This window comes from Protopterus annectens, chromosome 12.part0 (genome assembly GCF_019279795.1).
Source record: "Protopterus annectens isolate FY-2018-M chromosome 12.part0, PAN1.0, whole genome shotgun sequence".
Lineage (NCBI taxonomy): Eukaryota > Metazoa > Chordata > Ceratodontiformes > Protopteridae > Protopterus > Protopterus annectens.
In genome coordinates this window covers 722,532,513-722,551,269 of record NC_056746.1, presented here as the reverse complement: position 1 = coordinate 722,551,269, position 18,757 = coordinate 722,532,513, and positions in this window count along the sequence as shown.

The window sequence follows — 18,757 nt, the reverse complement described above, 5'->3', positions numbered from 1 at the left end:
TAACTCTTACACGGTCCATGTAAGACAGTAGGGGGCGTGTCCGTAGGCTAAGCCCTGCAAGCAGACATGCCCCCGGAAGTCTAGAATGGCTGAAAGTAAACAGCCACGAGAGAGGCCATGGAAATGTGAATAAACACACTACACAACACATGCCCCCACAGACCAGCAATGTAAAAAGTGAACAGATGTTATAAAATGAAAATAAAAACTTTTATTTTTTTTAAACCCCGTAAATGTTTGCTACTGTGTGCGCTGGTGTGCTACTAGCGCAACTGCAGTTAGCAATCAGTGGAAAAGGATATAAGAACTAAATATGCAAAGTAAGCCAAATAGTAATAGTATAGCGGTAGAGTTATCGGCTGAAGAGCAGGCAGGCAAGGTTCGAGCCCACACAACAGCCTTTTTTTTTTTTTTTGTAAATAAGCACTAAAAAGGCCCCTGACAGTATTGTACAAATGTAAAAGTATTTCCTTTTGCAAAATGGAATGAAATGGAGCATATATTTCAAGTAATACAATAATAAAATTATTTAGAAATGTAGTGATAGCTAAGCTGCTGTGAGACAGAGTGCCCGTAGCTGAGTAGTGTTTCAAAGGCTGCAAATTGCTTGCCAGTAGCTAAGCACTGGTTTAACAGGCTCAAACTGTGTGCAACTAGCTGTGCTTAGCTGAACATGTGTGTTACTAGCCAATTAAGGTTTAATCCAGCGCACACCGTTTGCACGGAGGTGCGAGTCGCGCCCACAAGCTAACCGCCGGTGTGCATGCGTTAGCTCCGTGCAAACGAGCGCAGACATGGTTTTAAGTGCTTAAAAGTGCTTTTGGCATGTTTGATTGACAGGTCCTCAACTCATTTCTAGACAGTCATGAAAATTAAAAATCAGTGGCCCGATTCGAACCCAGGATACCCTGCACTAGAGTCAAGGTACTAAACCACTAAGCCACGACAGCAGTACTTAGAAATGCAGAAATAGCATATATATAGGATATAATCCAAAATGGAGCATGAGAAAGCAGTTTCTGTGAAGTAGATACAATTCCAAAACGGCCAATCAGAGCAATGTGCGGGAAAATCGGCATATATAAGCCCCATAGGTGGGAATACACAGCATAAACGATTGTAGAATACACCTAAAGGCAGAATGAGTGAAGTACTACAAACAGTTTGAGAATGTTGAATACAGGACCAAAACATCTTATGATAGGAAAACTAAAAAGTTAAATAGAGACAAAGATCAGTATGAAAAAGGTTTGGCATATATATGGAAAAAAGTAGGACAGAAAACTAACGACAGAAAGATAGAACCCATGGGGAATAAAGAAAGAAATTTTTGGAGGGGAGACAACAGGGAAAGTCACAAAAGATGGGCCAGACAGAATTCTTGGAGGAAGAAAGATTACAGTCAGCAAGAGGAGTGGTAGCTGACATGCCTGTTGGAGTTGATCTGGAGGTTGAAAAAAGGGAACGAACATTACACAGCATTGTTAACAAATATGAAAATTTTCAGATTTTTAATTACACTAATATGTCCCTCACCCCAGAATATTTTAGTTTATTTTCAAGAGGAATGAAATTTATCCCCACCCCACCCTTCAGGCTGGTTGACACTATTTGTGAAGTAAAAAAATATGTTAGAAAATTGAACTTAGCCATAATGTTCAAAGATAATCACAGTAATAGCAACTTCAACACTACTATAAAGAAGAAAAGTAGCTTTATGCCTTACATGAACCAGGAAGTTATGCGATTTGAAAAATTAGTCACTCATGATCTATATAAGATAAAGAGTAAAGACAGACAGTGTACTTTAAATTTGAGTGAAGGGGAGAGCAGAGCTCTCATGGATTTAAAAACTAATAGTAATGTTCGCATCATGAAGCCTGATAAGGGAGGGGGGATAGTGATCTATGACCAACAAGAATACAATAGTAAGATTCAAAAGATGTTACATGACACTTCAAATTATGAAATAATTTCCAAGAATGAGCTAAATCAAGCTTATAGGAAAATAGATTGTCATATTGAAGAATTTTTAATAGATAACAGACTTACTCATGAGACTTATGAATTTATAAAGGTAGCATATCCCACACTTGCAGTAATGGTAGGAATACCTAAGATTCATAAGAATTTACTAGACCCCCCCTTTAGGCCTATTATTTCAGGCAGCAGGACAAAAACCTTCCCTAGTGGTGTCTTGATAGACAACTTGTTGAAACATGTATATAATAACGTAGATCACATGGTAAAGGATTCCTGGGAGTTTCTTAAAAAATACCCAGTGACTTTAATTTCCAATCAGTTAATTTTTGCCTCAATAGATGTTGTAGACCTGTTTATGTGTATTCCTAAAGCAGAGGGGTTGGAGGCTTTTTATAGGAGTATTTACAAGCATAGCAATCTAACTAGAGACAAAATTCATCTAGTATATGACTTGATGTCCATAGTGTTGGACAACAATTTCATATACTATGAAGGGGAAATATTTAAACAAACAAGAGGAGTAGCGATGGGGGCAGCTTGTGCCCCCATTTTCGCTAATATGGTTATGCTGGACTGGGAGGAAGAGGTGGTGTTTAAAAGTAAATACATGTCTAACATCAAATACTACTCGCGTTTCCTGGATGATATATATATATTATGGATGGGAACCCAGGAACAGTTTGGTGAATTTCTTATGTTTATTAATGAGAGTAGTAATTATTTGAAATTCACGGCCAACTTTAATGACTATGGTGTGCCCTATTTGGACACCCTTGTCACTAAAAGAGGAGAGTCTTTCCACTCCAGCATACATAGGAAAGAAACATTTACAAATTCCTACTTGGATTTTGATAGCTTTCATCCAGATAGAACTAAAATTAATATTTTTAAAGGCCAGTGTATTAGGGCATTGAGAATGACTACTACAATTGAAGCCGTTAAGAAAGAGATTGAATATATTATGTCCTTATTTGTAGATAGAGGATACAGTATTAATATGATGAAGAAAATCTGTACAGATTTGTTAGACAGATGGGGTACCAACATTTTCCCATTATTGGGTTATAAATATATGGATAAGGATTCTGCTACAGTAGAAAAAGTGATTAATAACACAGAATACGGGAGAGCCTGTATTATAGAATATAACACACATCACAATAAAGTGAAAAACATTTTGTATAAGCACTGGTACACTATGCTGACAGATCAGGAGATGGAAGTTATTCTAGGTAAAAAACCAACTTTTGTGTACAAAATGGCCCCTAACATCAAGAGTATATTAGAGAGATGTAATTCTGAGAAGAAATGGAACATACATGATGCACAACACACCACTAGATGTGGATGTTGTAAGCAGTGTCCTCTGATTTTGGAAGAATCATTTACAAGGTTAGCAAATTATAATAGCAGCAAAATCTTTTTTAAAAAAGGAAACTGCAACAGCAGCTTCATAATTTACTTAGCGAAGTGTATAAAGTGCCCGTCTTACTATATTGGTAAAACGGAGCAAAAATTTAAAAAGAGAATTTATGCACACCAATATAGTATAAGAAAAAGTGATGACAACAATGCCCTTGCCAGGCACATCATTGGCAAGGGATCTGAACACTCATTTAAATTTGCTATAGTGGAGTCAGTGACACCAGATCCAAAAGGATGTAATTTAAAAAATATACTATCATTTAGGGAAACATACTGGCAGATTCTAACAGATGCCACGACTCCACCAGGTTTAAATGACAGTATATCCACCAAAAGCATTATAGAATACTGTCAATGAATTTAACAGTAAAGTATGAACTATTCATTCATATGTTTTAATATGTTTTAATATGTTAAATCTATTTTCATGCTTTAGCATTAATTGTTATAATTATTATATATCAAATTGAGTTGGACTGTTTTTAAGATGAGAGTATACATTGGTATACATTTAACAGCAAGTGCATATCTCTTTAAGGATTAGAGTTCATTTTGGCGCCAATTTTAACTATTTAAAGATTTGTAAGCGAAATGTTTTTTATTCTGAAGAAGCCTACTGTGGATGTAGGTGAAAGCGCTTAATCATTGTGTGCAATAAATGGTTTTTATTTAGGTTTATCCATTTCGTGTTTTGGATCAAATTTTAGTTTGGAGTATCACAGCCTATGCATTTGGCGTTAAGCAGCTGGTATCAACGCCGTGGTTCTGTCGTACTAAGAACTAAATATGCAAAGTAAGCCAAATAGTAATAGTATAGCGGTAGAGTTATCGGCTGAAGAGCAGGCAGGCAAGGTTCGAGCCCACACAACAGCCTTTTTTTTTTTTTTTGTAAATAAGCACTAAAAAGGCCCCTGACAGTATTGTACAAATGTAAAAGTATTTCCTTTTGCAAAATGGAATGAAATGGAGCATATATTTCAAGTAATACAATAATAAAATTATTTAGAAATGTAGTGATAGCTAAGCTGCTGTGAGACAGAGTGCCCGTAGCTGAGTAGTGTTTCAAAGGCTGCAAATTGCTTGCCAGTAGCTAAGCACTGGTTTAACAGGCTCAAACTGTGTGCAACTAGCTGTGCTTAGCTGAACATGTGTGTTACTAGCCAATTAAGGTTTAATCCAGCGCACACCGTTTGCACGGAGGTGCGAGTCGCGCCCACAAGCTAACCGCCGGTGTGCGTTAGCTGCGGCAAACGAGCGCAGACATGGTTTTAAGTGCTTAAAAGTGCTTTTGGCATGTTTGATTGACAGGTCCTCAACTCATTTCTAGACAGTCATGAAAATTAAAAATCAGTGGCCCGATTCGAACCCAGGATACCCTGCACTAGAGTCAAGGTACTAAACCACTAAGCCACGACAGCAGTACTTAGAAATGCAGAAATAGCATATATATAGGATATAATCCAAAATGGAGCATGAGAAAGCAGTTTCTGTGAAGTAGATACAATTCCAAAACGGCCAATCAGAGCAATGTGCGGGAAAATCGGCATATATAAGCCCCATAGGTGGGAATACACAGCATAAACGATTGTAGAATACACCTAAAGGCAGAATGAGTGAAGTAGGTGAGGGACGTTGCTTTCGAGCACAGCGGTGGGGCGTTGAGGAGTCCAGGTACATGGTCTGGCTCCTAGTTCACCATCATGAGGCCCAACTCATGCAGGGCCAGGTCTCATGGGGAGCGTACAAGGCGGAGGCATGGGACCAGTTGGCTCATGATCTCAGTAGTGCTACTGGGATACCACATACTGGTGAGCAGGTCCGTCACCACCATGCGGACCTGAAGCGACGTAAACAAGACCAGTTGACCCAATGGATCCAGGAGGCCCGGGATATGCCCAACGCCCCACTACTGAGTAAGTTACATTTTACTTATGTATGTAAGGAATTCAACTAGCTGATACCATGGAGATGTGTAGTCCAATATTACTCATTTTGTATTACAGCTGCAGGTGTCCACTCTATGAATCGATGGGCATATGACCGCAGGCTGGCGCGGCTGAGCCACCATGCAGGTTAGTAACCCCACCTAGTACTTGTAAATAAATATTATAGTGTAGCATGTAGCAGAACACTGCAGTGTATTGATTAAAAGTAATATAATGTGCAAGCAACAAGTGAAAGTCTGCAGGTATGGCTGTAACAAGTTCATCAGTATGCAAGTGTAACTGGAAATATAATTGATAGAAATAAATAGTGCTGTAATACAGATGTCCCACCATTAATTAAATGTAGTATAACCTGCAGTAGTCTCAAGAGTACAGCTTCAGAATCTGAGGTAATCACATGTGAGATATACCCCTGTTGAAATGCTGAATCATGACAGAAGTGAGGCTGCTGGAAAGTGTTGGAATCACCACAGGTCTAATATGTGAACAAAGCCTAGAAGTACCAACCTGAACTGTGAAATTGCAGGATGTGTGAGAGTGACAGAAAGGGTCATGTATCAATGAATAAAGTAGTAATAACTCCTGAATATATAGGCTTCAGTGTGGTTCTACAGAACTAAATGCATGTGGGAATTAAAACTTAACATCCCAAACTGATTTCAGTGTGTGTGAATCTTGAATGATCAGGCCAAAATCTGTATATGGTGATGACAGTCAACAATTTGCAGATAGAAAGAATGATTGTCTGACATACTAAACATCCATAGTTGTCCCCTGCTCTGTCATCAAAGTGTAGCAGGATGATGTATCTGATCAAATTCAAAATAACTAGGATAGTGATGTATCTGTAACAGGTCTAGCATGACAGTCAATTAAAAATCATTTTGAAACTATCACCCACAAGTTAATTGTGTTTCTATTACAAATGTATATCAATGTATAATTTATGAATGTGTCATCATTTTCTTTCTCCACCCCACCCTATAATTGCAAATTAAATCACTCACTAAATATTGATATGTGAACATTTCATTAACCATGGACATTTGTCCTGTTTCAAAAATATATGCATGTCTGTTGTTGCATGTGCCCTGTTCATACCTGCAAACCTCATGGCCTGTTGCCATTAATTAACCCTGCATGTTGTTTGATTGTGTATTTCCATTCAAATAATGCATGTGATATTGATATGCCCATTGTTCAATGGTGTTAATATCTGGGTGTTTGTTTAATGGGAATACCAATGCATGCTGTTACAACTAATTTGAATGGAATAATATGCCACTAACCCAAACTAACATAACATACTCACAAACCTAGAACGCTTGGGAAGGCAGGTCCCAGTGGACCCACCTCTCCCACCTCAGCTGGCGACTGCACCTGGCACTAGTGCCCAGGCTGGACCCTCCGGTGGACTTGTGCCACCTTCAGGTGGAAGCGCTGCAGGGGATGGGGCCCGTCCCCCTTCTGCAAGCATGGCCGGAGGAGCTCGTCCACTCACGCTCCAAGGTGTCCGGTCTGTGGTGCGAAGGGAGGTCCAAGACTCTGTTCTTGGGCCCCTACGCCAGCTTGAGGCCCGGGTGGCACAGCTTACGGGCATGCCCATTGTCCCGCCTGCACAGCCCCCAGCACAGCCCCGTCCTGGGCTGTGAAGGAACAGTGGCAACTGCCTATGGGTGGGGATATCAGTTCCACTGTTGCCATCTGTGGGCTCATGTGCCCTGGATATCCCAACTTCCGTCCTCGTCAATTGTGTAACCCCCCCCATATGTGTCATACACCGCCCCTGTATGCGTCTTGTCTGTCTTGTCTGTTAACCTACCCAACCTACCTCCCCAGCTATACCGACTACCTCACCTGACATACCACTCTCACCCGATAAAAAAAAAAAAAAGGGCACTCTGTACCCACAAAAAAATTACGCCCCATACATAGCTGTCCATGTTGCACACATGTCCACTGGACATCGAAACTGTTAATTACAATTGGCTTTACAACAGGTATTAATGTTGTCCGGACACCTCTCTCAGGGGAGGAAGGTTACAAATGTCACACCAAATTGCATACAAATGCACAGCTGTTGCTGAGAAAGACATGGACAGCTATGGGCCTCACCTACATCCTTCCTGCAAATTCCAAGCTTGTTTCCCTACTTTTTTACCCTCTTTGTGACCCCTTTTTCACCACATTCCTGTCACCCCTTTTTCTTTTCTTTCAAAGAAAATAGCGCAGGTGTGTAAGTGCTGAGCTCACCGCCAGTGCAAGATAAGTGAGCTCACAAGACAAGAGACCTAGTTTTAAGTGCTTAAAAGTGCCTTTGGCACTTTTGATTGACAGGTCCTGTACTCATTCCGAAAGAAAAATAAATTCTCACTCAGTCTCGAACCCAGGACCTTTGTAACACTAGTCTGTATGACCTACCACTAAGCCACAACTCTCATACAAGAATATAGTGCTAAAATAAATATAACATGTAATAGTAGGAATCAATATAAAGGCAATATAGGATGTGTACTACCCAAAGCATGTCAGGTAGATTTTTAATGCCCGAATTACTGGATTCCCATACTAGTTTAGTGTTAACAGAAACAGCCCTGCTAATTGTTAGCTTGTACATAATAATGTAAGGTAATGTACATATATGAAGGTATGTATATGTACACATACATATATATATATATATATATATATATATATATATATATATATATATGTATATTAATACATGTGAAATATAGTGGTAGGTGTCAGTATCCATACACACTCACTACAGGAAACAGTGAAGATAAATGCAGCAACCAGAATCTGCAACACAGCCTGACTCCTGTGAGACCTACTAACCCCTTTAACTGCTTAAAGGTGCCTCCAGCACTTTGATTGATAGGCCCTGTACTCAATTTGAAAGCAAAATAAAAGCATACTAGTAGGCCCTACCACAAGACCATTGTAACACTAGTCTGTATGACCTACCAGTAAGCCATGACTCTCATACAGGAATATAGTGCTAAAATAAGTAGAACATGTAATAGTAGGAATGAAGATAAAGGCAATATAGGACGTGTACTACCCAAAGCATGTCAGGCAGACTTTTACTGTCCCAATTACTGGATTCCCATACTAGTTTAGTGTTAACAGAAACAGCCCTGCTTATTGTTAGCTTGTACCCAATAATGTCAGCTAATGTACATATATGAAAGTATGTATATGTACACACACACACACACACACACACACACACACACACACACACACATATATATATATATATATATATATATATATATATATATATATATATCAATACATATGAAATATAGTTGTAGGTGTCAGTATGCATACACACTCACTACAGGGAACAAGTGAGAGAAATGCAGCAACCTGAATTTACAACACAGCATGAAGCATAAGAGACGTACTAACCTTCACCCTCACAGAACACTGTCGACAGCATACCAGCATGGTCCACGCCCTTACAATCTGAAAGGGCAACGCCTATCTCACATACCCTTTTATAGCACTGTCCTGAAATCACAGTGAGACATGCAATCAGTACACAACTGGCTGCATGCAATTAGCAAATGCTGCCTTACAATTGGTGCAGAGGCCTTCACATGGACCTATGCAGATACCTACAAAAGCATCCAGTACTCACACTCCACACATGCAATACATTCATTGCACAAAACCGACAGGGAAAGAGGGAGAGAGACAGAGAGAGAAAAAAAAAAAGAAATAAAGACAGCCAGCAACAAAACCAGCAGCAGCAGCAGCAAACAGCAAGTAGCACCACTGACACAGCAACAGCTGACACAAACACAGGTAATGCAAAGTAGCAGGTTAATACTGTGTTTACTGTGAAACCTCCAAATGTATCATAGTTCACCATCTATAGGTATGTCCATGAGATAGGTTGTGTGTACATAGTCCTGATATATATACATATGTAATATTGCTGTACATGTCGTCCATACTTAAAACGTCCATAGCTTAGAACACAAGGCCAGTTATGCATATGATGCAGTAGTTCCTAGGGTCAGTAGAGGTTCCTCCTCATTGGTGTGGGACCACTGTGTATGTATGGCACTGTTCAGGTACATATCCTGTAGTATGGCCAGGGTTTAATATCAGTCTGTAATGTGGTGTTATGTCCTCTAGGGGTGAACATATCACACATCCAGGGATACCATTTTGTAACAGTGATGCTGTGTGTTCTGCAATGTTGAGGGTGGCCCTCACCTGGACATGTGAGATGATAGGGAGGTTACAGTCATCTGTGATAACTAATTCCACTTGTGTAGGAGAATGGGGGGGATACCTGCACCTAAACTGTCTGCAACAATGTTGCCAATATCTGTGCATTTGGTGAATGTGAAGCATCTTACCACTGCTGACCACAGATGCCTTGCCTTCATGTGAATCTGCCCTCTGCTGCAGTAGCCTCCTGCTATTGTTATACAATGTGCCTGTATCTGTAGTCCACTGGACAGGATAAATAAGTGGTGTGCATATGGTCTGGGTTAGATATGTGTGTGCACATTACATGCACTATGTGAGATGTCTGTGGTAAGCTTTTGCAAAGGGGCCAGCAGTGTGTGTTGTGGCTTCCACTGGCCCAGTGGGCTGCATGGATAGCATCCCAGTCCTAACTAGTGAATAACTGTGTAATTACATACATACATAGCAAGGTAGTTTACTGTGCTTGTGGTGTTGTTGGGATATGTATATCCAGGCTGAGTAATGTGTGTCCACATCACAGGGTTGGATGGCAACACACATACAGTATGTAGGGATGAACACCCAGAGTGTTTCAGATGTGTTGCCTGTGCAGAAATATCTGGCCATTATCTGCGCATCCCCCACAACACACACACATGCAACATATGGTAGAAGTACTATAGCAGTACACATAGGTTCATAGGTTCATACTAGGCTATTTGCCTAAGGGCATTGATAAGCCTAGTAGAATGTGTTTGTCTTTTGCCACCCAATTAACATTTATGTTGCTATGCCCTTTTCCGAGGTTAGTATACTGTGCCTCTGTCTAACAGTGACATAGAAGTGATATCCAGGGTACAACTATGATCTCCATCCACTCATCCAGATTCCTATGGAAGAGAGTCAATGAGGGACTATGCCTAACCTGTACTGTGAGTTCATTACAGAGTGAAGGGAGCCTCTGGGTTAGGAATATGTCCCTCCAGCATGTCCTATTTATGTCAGTGCTAAGGTTCAGGTCTCCTGAGCGTGTGGCTGTATGGGAGTTTGATTTCCTGAGGTGCAGCATGTCCATTACTTCTTAGTTGGACATGGCTGTATATGGCAGGCACAGATTGCCTCTGAACAGGCAGTATGCCACTGAGTCCAGCTGGATTTTCTTTAACTGGGCAGCATATGGCATCGGTTTGAGACCTTTGATCCTCTTGATGAGGTACTGTTGGGGTTTTTCCAGTTGCTGTAGGTGTCTGGTTAGGTACATCCTATAAGGGGCATTATACTCAATTATAGGCCTGATGATGGATGAGTAAAGAGGCACGATGACCTCCCCTGCTGTACATGTGAATCCCTTCATGATTAGCTGGGCTATATAACATGTCTTTCAATCCACTTTGGCCACGTGGTTGACAAATGACAGACTGCTATCAAGTGTGTTCCCCAGGTCCCCAATTACTTCTTCTGTACTTAATGGCTTAACACCTATGTGGTACTTTGCCACCAATTTGGAGGTGTGGGAATCTTTGATGAATATTGATACTCCCCCTCCTTTTGTTGTTTGGTCCAAGTGTTGGGGCCGGCAAGAATGGTAACAGGTATAACTTGGTAGTGCTGGTGTGCTCCTGGGAAACCTGAAACAGGTTTCTGTTACTGCACAGATATCGATGTCCATAACGCTAAGTAGAGTTTTGAGTGTGCGTATCTTGAGGTCTAGACTTCTGGTGTTGAGTAGCATTACTCTTAGTTCCTCATCCTTTGTGATACGTATGGATGTGGGTTTGCCTTATGAGCCTTGCCTAATAAAGGCACTATGGGTGTAGCAAGAGCCTTTGCCAAAATCCAAAAGCCCAGGGGTGACAGGTGCAAGCTGTCCCTAGCAAAGCATCGTGGCTTGTACAGCATATCATTCCAAGCTGACAGGCATTGGCTCACCTGTGAATGACACCAGTACTTCAGTCAATTGTTGAAAGTGATCATCTTGCCTTGATATTGTGGCATCATTCTTGGTGAGGGTAAGATGCTACTCAAGGTCAGGGTTATACTGTCTTGGGCTGCATGCTCAGAGAGCTCCTTTCTGTCTCATGTCATGTAGTCCAGGGAGGTATGTGTCAGGTCATTCACACCAGCATGGACAATGAGTGAGTCATACTTGTACTTGCCTTGGAGTTACTTGAGTGTTTGTGTTATGTGGCGGGTCGTAGTGCCCGACAGGCTGCACACTGTGACCCTCTCCTCGTTAAGCCTGGTGAACGTGACATCAGTGTGCCTGATGATAGAGGCACCTATTACAAGTGTATGAGGTGTGTTGTTTACTGTTAAGGGCTGTGAGTGTTCAGCACATTGGCTTTGTGAGATATGTGTTGCACGTGTTTGTTTTTGTGGCAGTGGTTGCTTGGGTGTCTGCTTTGGAGGTCTCTGCTGCTTAGGCAGATCTTTATTCTGAGCCTCCGAGTATGTTTTTGTGTGATTATTGTTTGTTTTGTTGTCGTGGTAGGTCTATGTGAGACTGGAATTGTAGTGAGGGTGGTTTCCTTCTCCACCTGACTGGTTATGGCAGTATTGAGTAGAGAGAGCCTAGCCTCCAGTTTGGTATATGGTTGCATCACTCACATGTGTTTGAATTTGTTGTTAGGAGGAGGGAGTTGTCTGTGTACATGTGGTTGTTATAACATTGCCTCTGGATTACCACACTCACCAGCTGGACTGGAGAGGAGATTGACAACTGACCTTTGGACATGCTAGAATACTATTGTGAATTCCGTAATAATTGAAAACAAGGTCCAGTGGGGAGTGAGGGTGTACTGATATTACTTACTACTGCTGACTGATATAATAGCTTCAGTGAGCAAGTGCCAGGTAACTTAAGTGCAATGTGTTACAATTAACTAAATGCAAAAATGACAAGCAGTCACTTGCTGTCAAGTGTAACAAGGAAATACGTACAGTAAGCAATGCAGATATCAGTAGTGATTCACAGAAGTACTGAGAAGCTGTGTATTATGTGGAAGTAGCGTACCAGTGAAATAACAAGCTAACAAATAACAAGCATATAAACAAAGCTAGATTCAGGAGGCTTGGATGTAGTGTATGCTACAGCAAACAAGGTGTACCAATGTCAGTAAGATACAGTTCAAATATGCAGGCACTATAAACCTGAAACCAGAAGTTCCCAGCTATGAATGGCAGAGTACAGCCTATTCTCACACAAGAGTGCAGACCACAAACCTTGTTAATGTTAAATAACTGGCCTGAAGGCCAACTGCTTATACCAGAACTAATACACTTGGACACTGGGCTCTCAATCAGCAGTTCCCAACTTAGAAGGATGAAAGCTATGTGTCCTGCCACCACAGTGCTTGCCACAAACCTCCCTAATGTAAAACAACTGGTCTGAAGGCCAAGTGCTTAATCCAAAAGACTTAAATGATAGCTACACTTTAATCAAGTTACAACCAAGCAGTAATAAGTACAATTTAATACTCCCTGTATAGAATGTGTACCATATATTGCTGACATACTCTGCTGATAACCTGTTTGTGTACTTTTCCAGGGAGATATGGTCTCGAAAGGAACCCTGCTTACTCTGCTGCAGAAGACGAAGTGATCCACCAGAGCCTGGTGCGTGACTATGACATCCTGTTTTCACACACCACCCAGAATCAGAAGGAGAGGTCTACACTGTGGCAAAACCTTGTCAGCAGGATAAATGATTTTGGCATGCATGATAGGACATATGAGCAGGTGAGACATCACTGCAGTGATTTGATTAGAAATGTCCGCCAGCATGCTGCAGATATCCGCAGGCAACAGGTTGCCACAGGTGGGGGGGTGGCCACACATCCCCCCCTCACCAGACAGGAGGGGCTACTGCTAAGTGTTGTGGATCCAGCCCCAGAACAACAACAGCATCAGACGTGCATCATGATGGAGGTTGGATCCACACAGCGGCAAGACACCGAGCGTGCAGGTAAGATGCCATATTTATTTATCTTTTGTTATTTATTTTACATTTGTTGACCGGGCTAGTCTAGCTGGATATATGTCCATTTTCAGTAGAGGCCCTGGGAGAAAAGCTCCACACATAACATAATAAAGGCAGACAGACAAGTTGTTAATAAAGACATACAAAATAATAGAAATATAAATCAACTTGTTAATAAAATCAACATACATTTAAGGAACTCAAACAGTTTAAACTCATACACAATGTTCTGTCGGTTTCAAAGCAATCTTACCTAAAACATAAAGGTTATGCAATAAGGCAAAAGCCATATAGATAACAGTTAAAGCTCAGAAGGGTAGAGAAGTAGAAGGAGTATGAAAGATAAAATAATAGGAAAGAGGCAGGAGTCAAGAAGAGAAGAGAGGAAAAGAAGGAAGACAGTCAAGAGGAGGTGGGAGAGATGGGAGAAGTAGGTCAGAGCATAGAAGGACAGCAGAACAGAAACAGCGTAGAAGCTAGTTTTTATGCACAATGAGGGGTTAAAGGTAAAGAGAGGGTGGGGAGAGGGAAGTTAGCCTGGAGTACTACAAGAACAAAGCCAGTGGTTTTGAAAGTACAGTTTGATTTGTTGTTTGAAGAGAGGTAAGGGTGAGATTAGAGTTAACTCCTTGTATGTACATATGACTGTTCTGTACACTGTTACTTCATGCATGCATAAGGTGCGCACGTGGTATGTATCTGTCATCATGATATGTAATTGTGCATGTGTGATACTGACATTATGAGCAGCTGATGTGTATAAGGGAACTGGTGTACTACTGTACTGTATCATATGCAAAACAAATGGCACACTTGTGCCCACTGACATTACTTTCTTCATATTTCTAGGTCCCTCCCATCTAGCAATGAGGCAGGCCATACATGCTGGTGAGTGTGTTTAACATTACCTGAAAAACAATTTATAATACTAGTAAGAGTAGTGTAACTCTGTAGTATACATGCTGGTGAGTGTGTTTAATAATACCTGCAATACCCAGGTTAACACTAGTAAGAGTAGTGTACCTCAGTACTGATGTGTGTGTGTACTGTGGGGTGTGCATGTGTGCAAGTGTGCCTGTGCCCATGTGTGCATGTGTGTGTGTGTCCATGAGTGCATGTGTCCATTTCTGAATGTGTGCATTAGTATTGAAGTGCATCACTGTAAAATATGTGTTGATACTGTAATCTGTGTTCCCTGTTTTCCTCCCGCAGGTTCTGGTGCTGCTCTGGTGACCTGCAGCAGGGAACCTGAATCTTGTGCCCCAGGTACTGATGATGATGAAATGTCTATAATGGTGCAGGAAGGTGTGTCTGGGTCCGCCATTGGTCAGCAAATTGACAGTACACAGCTGTCAACCCCTTCAATGCGCACAGTCATCCTGCCATTACATCCTTTGTCACCATTGTCCCTAGGTGATGGACAGTATGCAGTGGGCATAGATCAGGGTAATGTGGTACCTGTGGTACATGCATCCCCACAAAGCAGCCATGAGCAGGGTCCTTCAATGGTACTACGCAGACAGTCACCCATGGGTTCTCGTGGGGGCATCTGTGGCCGTACTGCCTCTGGCCGATGTGCCCAAGGAGGTATGTCAACCTCCACTATGTTTCGGACTGTTATGCAGGCACAGGCGCGTATGGAAAGGTACACCAGACAGGGTCTGAGGGAGCTGAGAGCATGTCGCACAGCCATGACAGACGGCATGCGTGACATTGCGAATGCTATTTGTAATTTCCCAGATGTCATTGACAGACGTTGTGGGGACATACAACAGCTGCTCCACAACCAGATGTCCATGGGCCAGGGTGATAGTGTGCGTTTGCAATGTCGACATGGCCGTATGCCGGCAACAGTACCAGCTGGCAGTGGCCGCGGACGACAACAGGCCCACTCAAGCACCTCAAGTGCCAGCACCAGCCCCAGCAATGCTGGGTCAGTGCTGTCATCAGGACGCCCCAGGAGACCACGTGCACGTGGCTCTGGACAGTCCCAACAGGGAACTGTGTCCAGTCAACACACCCCCACTTCCGATGACAGTACCCAGTCTGGGTTAGTACCGGATACAGTCTGTAGCACCCCTGCCAGGCACAGGTACCGTGTCCATGCCCACAGACACTGATCTGGATGACCTGACAGGTGCAGTCTGTGGCTGTCCACAAAACCCTGTACATGGCAGCCATTATGTGGGACTGTGTGTGTGCTTACACACATGCAGAAATTTAACAACTAGGGCAAACACATACACACACACTGCACCAACACTGGTCCACCCTGTACTGCTGCCCCTCACAAACACACATACACACACATGTCAATTGGTGGTATCAGTGGCTGGCGTGGGCATACCTAACCCACACCCTGTGCATATGATGACACTGTGCCACCTCCTGCATACTACAACATCAGTGCAGGAAAAGGTAAACACGTTGCTGATGCACAGGGTGACTACATAGATGTGTATAAGTAGTAACATGTTGGTAACTGTTCACTGTTCCACTATGATTGTGTGTATATCCCAGCATTCCTGCTGCAGTAACGGTATGAATGTCCTGAATTGTTATCTGCACCCATACTACTTACCAAAGTGTACCAGCTGCACACCATCACATGCTACCATTGACTATGGGAATGTGCATCATGTGCTGTATTGTAGATTCAGCTATATGTATCTGTTCTGTCACACATGCATTTACACACACCCTGCTACCCCCACACATGCACACGCTCACCTGCCATTTCCATTATTTATTACCCTACATGAGTAGCTGTCAATACATGACAGGTACACATTTGAAAAGTGCACTATGTGAATTACTACAGATTTCCTCTTCTCTACCTGTACTCACAGGGTGCAGGCAACCTCATTAGTTTAAAAGTGTAATGTGCATCAGGTACTGTGGTACCCTGATTGTCACATCAAACATGTTTTCCATATGGAAATGCACACACAGAAACATCCCACATCCACACACTTGCCACATTCAGGTTTCAAAACACTATCTAGGTATATTCTGGTACATGTGCATGTTACAGTAGCATGTAGCACTATACTGAGTACTGGCAGTTGTCTGTTGTCATGCTGTTTGTATAGGGTGCTGTCAACATCACTGTTTGTTAAGGGAAATGTGCACCCTGCAGTGCATAGCCCCATTTGGCAAAAGCCACATCCCACCCCCAGCATTGTGCACAAACACTAACCCCACTCACACTAAAACACATACTTTCCATTTGCAAGATTCAAACTCCTACCTAAGTGTGTTATGACACTAGAGACAGACACATTAGCAGAGTGTGCTATTTGCATTACTGGGAGAAATTCTTTCTAATGCTGTACTTAGAGGGTGCTGACATCATCTGTGTTTAGGAAGAGGGATGTGCACCCTGTAGTGTGTTCTCCCAGATGGCAAAAGGCACTTTTTCCTCACAGCATTATGCACACACACAAACCCCACTCATACTAACACACATACATTCCCTTTACAGGATTCAAACCCCTACCTAACTATGTTATGACACGGGAGAAAGGCGCATTAGTAGAGCGTGCTATACGAATTACTGGAGAATTTTAATTCAGGTAATATAGTTATAGAGTGCTGACATCATCATTGTTTCAAAAGGGGAATCTGCATCCTGTAGTGTACTGTCACAGTTGCTAATAGGGGCATTTCCCACACACACATCGATGTGTTTGAGGTTTGCATATGTGGGGGATCCAGTACTCCAGTGTGATTAGTATATGGTTCGATTGCAACAATGAGGGATATACTACAAGTGGTGAGCATTTTGTACTCATGTTTGTGATGATCAGGTCGAGTATATTTCCCCTCTTGTGGGAATGTTGACTACCTGTTCCATAGCTAAAGAGTTTCTGAACTATGGGAACCCTAGAGCTTGGGTATTGTGGCTTGAGTAATGTTCACAGTCTATGTTTGGGTAGTTGACATCACCCAGTATGATGGTGTTTGCAGAGAAATCTATACTCTCCTGTGTCGTCATGAAGGCTGTGTGGGATTCCTGAGTTTGAGAGGGTGATATAAGAGCTCCTCTGTGTCTCTTTCCATGTGGTCCAGGGAGGTACGTCTCAGGTTGTTCACACCAGCATGGACAATGACTGCCTCATACTTGTACTTGCTGTGGAGTGACCTGAGTGCTTGTGTTATGTGGCACATTCTATCACCTGACAGGTAGCTAAATGTGACCCTCACCTTGCTCAGTCTGGAGGGCGGGACGTCAGTGTGTCTGACTATGGCATCACCTATTATAGGTGTGTCACACATTGTGTTTGGCCTTATGGGCTGTGCCTGTTATGAACACTGACATTGTGAGGTCTGTGCTGCTTGAGATATGTGTTCATGTGGGATGCAGCGTGTCTGGCCATGTCATTTATGTCCATTGTCTGGTAAGTATCACCTTTGGTGACATAGGTATTCATATGTCAGCTGGTGAGCATTTGCAGTGTTACCTACTGATAGTGGTACAGCTTGTTTGTTGTAGACAAAAAATGAGATGCTCCAACTGAAGAGTCCAGGTATAAATTAAAGCAAATACTGAAGAAAGAGAAAACCTGGGACTCACCACGAAAAGGCTTAATAAAGTGTAAAATCAGCTTTATTGGGTAAGCGCTTTCGCGTATCAACAGATACGCTTCCTCAGACCATAAGTTAAAACATTACTATTGATTCCTTTTATATAAAATGACATCATCATCAAGAGCATCACAAGCAATAAATTAATTAAGTAATAAATCAATTAACTAATAGAATTGATGACTTTGGATTCCTTCAAGTAGCAATGCCATGAAAATATTCATTTCTAAATGAACAAATGGATAGATACATTTCAACAAATGCATATACTAAACAAATAAATGTGAAATATAAATGTGAAATATAAAATTCTTTAAAATTTAAAATTTATACACTTGATATTATACCTTTTTTTTATATATGCCTAAGTTAATAAACAATGCTGTATGTGTAATATAAAACTTCTAAATATTAAAACCTAGCATCTAGCACCTAAATCTAGCTGTATATAAATATTAAATAGACAAGATGAATAATATAAATATAAATCATCATATATAATGATGTATAAATTACTGAGATAACAACCAATGCAAAATAATAAATGTAAAATTTTAACTAGACAAAAGCAAGTGTGTAATACATTATATAAAATATAAAATGTTGTTTGACTAACTATTTC